General features: G+C 28.9%; 1 long non-coding RNA gene across 2 annotated transcripts; it reads left to right on the forward strand.

Moving 5' to 3' along the window:
* The first annotated feature begins 886 nt into the window (after positions 1–886).
* On the forward strand, positions 887–6,149 carry LOC131647341 (uncharacterized). 2 transcript variants are annotated; one of them, XR_009297798.1, is made up of 3 exons: positions 887–999; positions 1,600–1,664; positions 5,923–6,149. It is a non-coding gene; the product is annotated as an uncharacterized LOC131647341 (long non-coding RNA). The 2 variants fall into 2 exon arrangements; XR_009297797.1 differs by having other exon boundaries at positions 959–1,502.
* Positions 6,150–6,613: the final 464 nt, after the last annotated feature.

The following is a 6,613-nucleotide window of genomic DNA, read 5'->3' on the forward strand; positions in this document are numbered from 1 at the left end:
TTTCACAACATTTTTGTGTATCTCATCTAAAAAAAATTATTCATATTTAAATTTTAATACCCCTTCTTTCGCAACACATGTAAGTAAATGTTTTATATCACTTAGTAATATATATTTTTTCATTTATCTTTTTATATTCTTCTTACTAAAGATTTAATATTGTTTTTGATGATCTTAATTGGTTTCAATTATGGTACAAACTATAAGTGTGTAACGACCGGTGAAAGAAGAGAACTTTTGGACGACCTACAAGACTTTGTATTTTGGTTATCGTTTTTGTTGGTTAATCATTATTTTAGTTTTGATTTGTTGTAAAATTATAAGTTGTACACGTGGCATTTTGGTTTTGTAAATGGTGTAAACAATTAATATTTTTTGTACAATATTTCTGTTTGAGAAATGGGCAAAAGGTACAATATTTTTGTTTTATAAATGGTCAAAATATAGTTATGTAATACAGGTTCAAACCAAAATATAGAAAAATAAAAAATATATAAATAACCATGTTTTCCCCTCGGTTATCATTATAAATTGAAGTAATAATGATTCTCTATTATCTCGATTTCTTAAATAACTGAGAGGAAATGTGGGGTGCACCATCCATTCTGAAAATATAAAAAATGAAGCTGTTAAAAATCGAACAAATGTGAAGAACATTTTATCTCTCGGTTATTTCAAAACCGATAGGCAATGTGGTAAATTTTCATGACGTTCTTCGTTATCTGGCCTGTGTAACTGGGGTTAAATCCCCTTTGCGACCGAGGTTAAATGTGTTTTTTGTAGTAGTAAGGATTGCATGGTCATGATTTTTTTAAAGAAATTAACTATATATAAATATAACGAGGCACCAAAGGCCAATTGTACAAAACAATAGCTTATCAACATCACAAGAGGTACCAAACAACTAGCACAACAACAACAACAAAAGAAACAACAAACAATCAAAACAACATCAACACTTCAAGATCAAAACGTCGGTACAACCACTACAAGAAAAAGGTTGTTTAGCTAGGAGAATCTGTGAGGTGGTTAACCCCTCACTAAATTTTGACATTGCTTGGTAGTTACCCCGTCGCAAACCTCAAATCAGAAAACAAAATTAAAAAAACAATTAGTGAGGGGGTTCCCCTCGCAAAATAAAAAGAGGGATTTTTGAATTTTGAAAATTTTTACCGCTTTGCAATCAGTGAGGGGGTACCCCTCACAAATTCTGACTTCGCAATCAGTGAGGGGCTGCCCCTCGCAAATGCTGACCAATTGTCCCATCACTCATTTCTTGTGCAGCGTGTCAGTTGGTCTTAAAAAATGTTTACAATTTGTGAAGGGCTTCCCCCCCCCCCCCCCCAACCAATTGCACAATATAATTATCCACTTCTCTTCACTTTCTCCCATCCACTTCACTTTCTTCAATTTCTCCCATCTTCATATTATTTCTTCTCCATTTCTCCCATCTTCATATCCTTTCTTCTCTCTATTATCATTTCCTCCCAGTAAACACTTAAGTTAATAATTTTTTATTTAACTTTTTTATCAAATTTATATATTTAGTTTATATAACATATTTATTAATAATATTTATTTTTTGTTTTTTGATTTTAGAAACTATTTATATCATCCAAAGCAACCAAAAAGTTCAAATCTATATTGTTGTGTGTTCATCCAAGGTACATATTTTCTCTATTTTTTTCTTTAAAATGTTTACTTCTCTTCTCTATTTTTTTTTTCTTGTAGATGCTTATATTTATTTTTTTCTCAAAAAAATGATATTATGTTTATGTTTATAAGTGAAATGTTTATGTTTAAAAAAATATATGTATTATGTTAATGTTTAAAAATATTTTAAAATAAAAGAAAAACAGTTTAAAAGTAATACGTTTTATTGTAGAAAGAAACAATATATATTTTTTAACCGTATAGATTGTAAAGAAAAAAAAATGTCTTTAAGTGTATTCATAAGAAAAGTATGTTTATATGTTTAATTAATATATATTAGAAAATAAAAAGTGCATATATGTTTAATTAGAAAAGTAATACGGTCTTTAATTAGAAAAGTATGTTTATATGTTTTATATGTTTAATTAATATATATTAAAGAATCAAATGTATTCATAAGAAAAGTAATATTGTCTTTAATTAGAATTAATATATGTTAAATTAGAAAATTTCATATTTTTTTAATTTAGATTTACATTTTGCCAGGGGCATAACACCTAGCAAATTAAAAACTATTGATTTTTGCGAGGGGCTTATCCCCAAGCAAAATATCTGACGCACTCTGACCCACTAGCTAGAGCCTACGTCTGCATGTTGCAGACTTGAAATAAGGGACAACATTTAGCGAGGGGGTATGCCCCTGGCAAATTGGCGATTTTCAAAGCCCCTCGGAAAACGATGTGTGACCCCCTGTTTTCCTAGGGGAACATTCCCCTTGCAAATTTTGTAGTTTTGAGGGGTTTTTGCCACTAGTGAGGGGTTAAGCCCCTGGCAAATTGGCTTTTTTCTTGTAGTGAACATGGACAAAAACCAAAAATACCAATGCAAAAACTAAGAGCACCAGAGGGAAAATCAAGCTAGATCTTCCTAAGAAAAGACATGCGAACAAAAAAAAGGCACAAATGTCTACTGAGCAGCAAAAACACACCAAAAGGAGGCCGAAGACATTCAAGTTATCTACTATTGACTCAAATGTCTGATAGAATTCTCGAGTCAAGTCGAGAAAGCACATGAGTTCCCCACATACCTATCAAGCTACCATTTTCAAGCCAAATGAATTCTTAAATCTTCCATGTCTTTCACTGACAACATTTATCTGAAAACGATATATCATTTCGAAATTTTTAGATTGATCAGACTATGACATGCCAAATCCTAATACACCCTTTTTCTCCTAAATTTAATTAGACGTACTGCCAAGAGTCAAGAGTGAGAAACATCTAAAAAAGGGGATTGAGAATCCCTTGATATACAAAATTTTATTTATGTTAATTGGATTTCATTAAAATTGTTGTTATGGGTTCGATGATTCCTTGTATATTCATTTTAATAAAATCTTTTATTTATTAAAGAAAGTTTAGAATAAGAAAATAAACCCATGGGTATATCGACCTAGAAATTATTTACCACTATGTAGAAAGATTAATTATTTAAATTCAATATATCAACCTTAGATATTCATTAAGATGCAAAGTAAGCAAATGAAATTTTGTGCATAACTAAGAAGAAGTAATGCTCATTTTGTCGGCAGAGTACTCAAATATTTTTTGGCATATACAATGTAGCGTCATCGCCTCAGACAATTCTGGGTACTTTTCTCACATGGAAATAACAAGGACTCTCAGCCCTACCTCCATGACAAGTCTTTGGGAATGGTATTAGGGGCATAAATATAGGTTGCCTATAGAGACATCAAACATGTGTCCTAGTTTATCTCAAATTTAAGTATGGCTTTTTAAAACAGAAATAGTAGTTTATTTTAGAAATTTATTTATATAAAACTAGTACACTTAGGCCAAGAGAACAAACAAATTAAGGTCTAACAAATCATTCCATTTAAATAAATAAAAATTTATTTGTATTATTATAATATATTTTAAACATTAATTTATACTTTCTAATATTTTTAATAATTTAGTTATACTAATCAATATTAATTTTGACATATTTATATGTCTTGTAAAATAGAATTTAAATTGTCTATTATATAAGATCAAATTCTTATTGTAAAAAATAATAACAATAAATTCTCTTAAAGGCAAATATTTTTAAAAATTATATTAAAATAAATGTTTCATTTGATCTTCTTAATAAAATTGATTTCCTATTGTTTTAAAATTACTTTTTTATTTAAAAATAGTGATATGATAATATATTGATACAAAAGAAATTACAACACAAAATTTCTAAGAAATTCAATTTCAATTTCAAAAACTATTTTTGTTTGATTAATTAAGAATTAAATATATTTTTAATCCCTCTAATTATAAAAAAAATTAATTCCTCTAATTATAACAAATTTATTTTAAAAATTCTTCAAACTTTATATATTTTTATTATTGATTTTAATTTCTGTTTAATTTTTTGCAAAAGTTCATGTTGTTTTAACAATCAATCAAAAGATAAAGATCGGTAAACAATGGAGTACGTGGAGAAAGAGATAGTGAGAGAGAAGAAAACTAAGGAGAGACAGATAATTAAGGGTGAGAATGATAATTTTCATTACTAATTATGAGGATGCCTTCAAGGCATTTATACAAACATTACAAAATAATTGAGACACTAAACATATCATCCAAAAGAAAAACCAAAAACTCAAATCTGTAATCGGTTAACACAAAGCGCTAACCGGTTATAGATGTTACAACAATTAAATCAAAATAGTGTTAACCGGTCACGTTAACTAGTTACACCTACGATGATTTCTATTTTGTGTTGTTCAGAAGTGATTTTCTTTCCGCTGTAATCGGTTACACCCATGTGTTAATCAGTTGCAGCACTTGAATAAGTGTATTTTCACACAACATACCACCTTAATTCAAGTGCTCCATGTCTCCCATGCTCATGCTCATCTTCAATCTTTTAAATAGATCATTTGTAGCTCTCTTAGTCATCAAATCAGCAATTTGGTCTTCACTTCTACAATATCCCAATCTTAACTTGCTTTCAATTACAAGCTCCCCCACGTACTCAAACCTCATCTCAATGTGCTTGCTTCTCCCATGTGCAATTGGGTTCTTAGCAAAATTAATAGCGGAAACATTGTCAATCAAGAGCGTAATAGCCTCACCTTCACTATTGCCTAGCTCATTTAATAGATTCATTAGCCACACGGCTTGACACGCACGTAACGAAGCGACAATATACTCAGTCTCACAAGACGAGAGTATAACTATTGATTCCTTCTTCGAACACCACGAGACTGATGTTCCACCGAACATAAAGATGTATCAAGCTGTAGATTTTCGATAATCTTTATCACCGCACCAATTAGAATCAGTAAAACCAAATAAATTGAATTTTATGCCCGTATCCGTCATGATGGAAGATATGATGGTAGAGACATTCAAGGTTTAAATATTAAGACATGTGGAATAACTCGATTTACCTGATTAGAAAGACGTCAATCTATGTTCTAACTATTTTTTTATGTGTTTAAGCCCCTAGACGTGAGAATAACCCAAAAACCTAAATATAATTGACAAGTGAACTCAAGGATCGTAACAACAAAAACTTTATGTTACTATGATGAATCAGTTAACTTCAACATATTTTGGTATGATTAGAGAGACTATCTTCATAAACAACGTCTGATGGGTTATGTAATTTTCCTTTTACCTGATTGATTGTGTTTTATTGTTTGTATTTTTTTATCGGCCTTTGAAACCTACGTGCAACTCTAGAGACTAGTCTCTCAAATTAGAGAGAACTATAATGGTTGTCAAAGTTCTCCTTCGAAAAAAATTTAACATATTTGTGTGTTGCTTGATTCAAACCCAAAACTACTAATAAAGTTGGAAGAAATCACTTATTATCTTATTTCCAAATTCTCTATAGTATCAAAATTTTCTTTCTTTAAATGTTATAATTTTGATAGTTTTACTTTTATCTCTATTTTTTTTTACAAATTATTCTCTCTCGTAATTTATTATAGTTATTTGTAATTTATTTTAATTACTTATCTATTTCTTAATTATAAAAATAATATATTAAAAAGTGTGTTGCTAGCATTATTTAACTCCCAAAATAATTTACTTTTTATTTGTTTTATTTCTTTAGTATCCCATCTCTAATTAATTGCACATGTTTCGCGAGTGTAGCTTAAAATTTTATTTCTTTATTATCACATTTCTATAATCATCTCTTTTTTATAATGCTTGCATGTTTTAATTGCATGGTTATATTATATAATGACGTGGGTGTTTTCAGCCACCTCACTGTATCACGGAAGACAGTATCCTTCAATGAAGCATTGGTAACATGAAAGAGAGAACATATCTTTTGGACTAGATTGTGTGGGGCTCAATGTTTGTGGCTTGCATATCTTAGCAATTGTGACAACTCTTACGAACAATATCCAAGTAATTTTGTAAGAGATCAATATAATTGAATGATATTTATATTTATGAATTGAATTTATCTTCAAGAGTCGTGCCTTTAAAGGAAAATAGCTAATGACATTTGTTGAGAATGTTGTCTAATTAAAATCTTGAATTTTTTTTTGCCAATTTTCATTTGCGATGAAAAAAAATTGAAATATTTATTGATATTTTTTAAATATAACAATTTTAAATTTCAAAATAAACTATTGATCTAAGATTTAATTTCTCAAGACAACATTTATTTATATTTATTAATAATGTAAACAAGTTAGAGCTATTTATAAATCAACATTTGACTAAAAAATTAAAATTTAAATGAATTTCTAAATCATTATAAGTTATTAAATGCTCAGTGTAGAGATTTTAGACGCTCAAACATTGAAAATGATAGAGTATGAAATTGAGCTTTAAATTATTTAAAATAGTTTATGTTAGTTGGGCTTATCATATACTCTCTCCGTTCCTTTTTAACTGTCGTTTTATAAGAATTTTTTTGTTTCTAATTAAGTGTCGTTTTA

Source organism: Vicia villosa, linkage group LG2 (assembly GCF_029867415.1).
Source record: "Vicia villosa cultivar HV-30 ecotype Madison, WI linkage group LG2, Vvil1.0, whole genome shotgun sequence".
Taxonomy (NCBI): domain Eukaryota; kingdom Viridiplantae; phylum Streptophyta; class Magnoliopsida; order Fabales; family Fabaceae; genus Vicia; species Vicia villosa.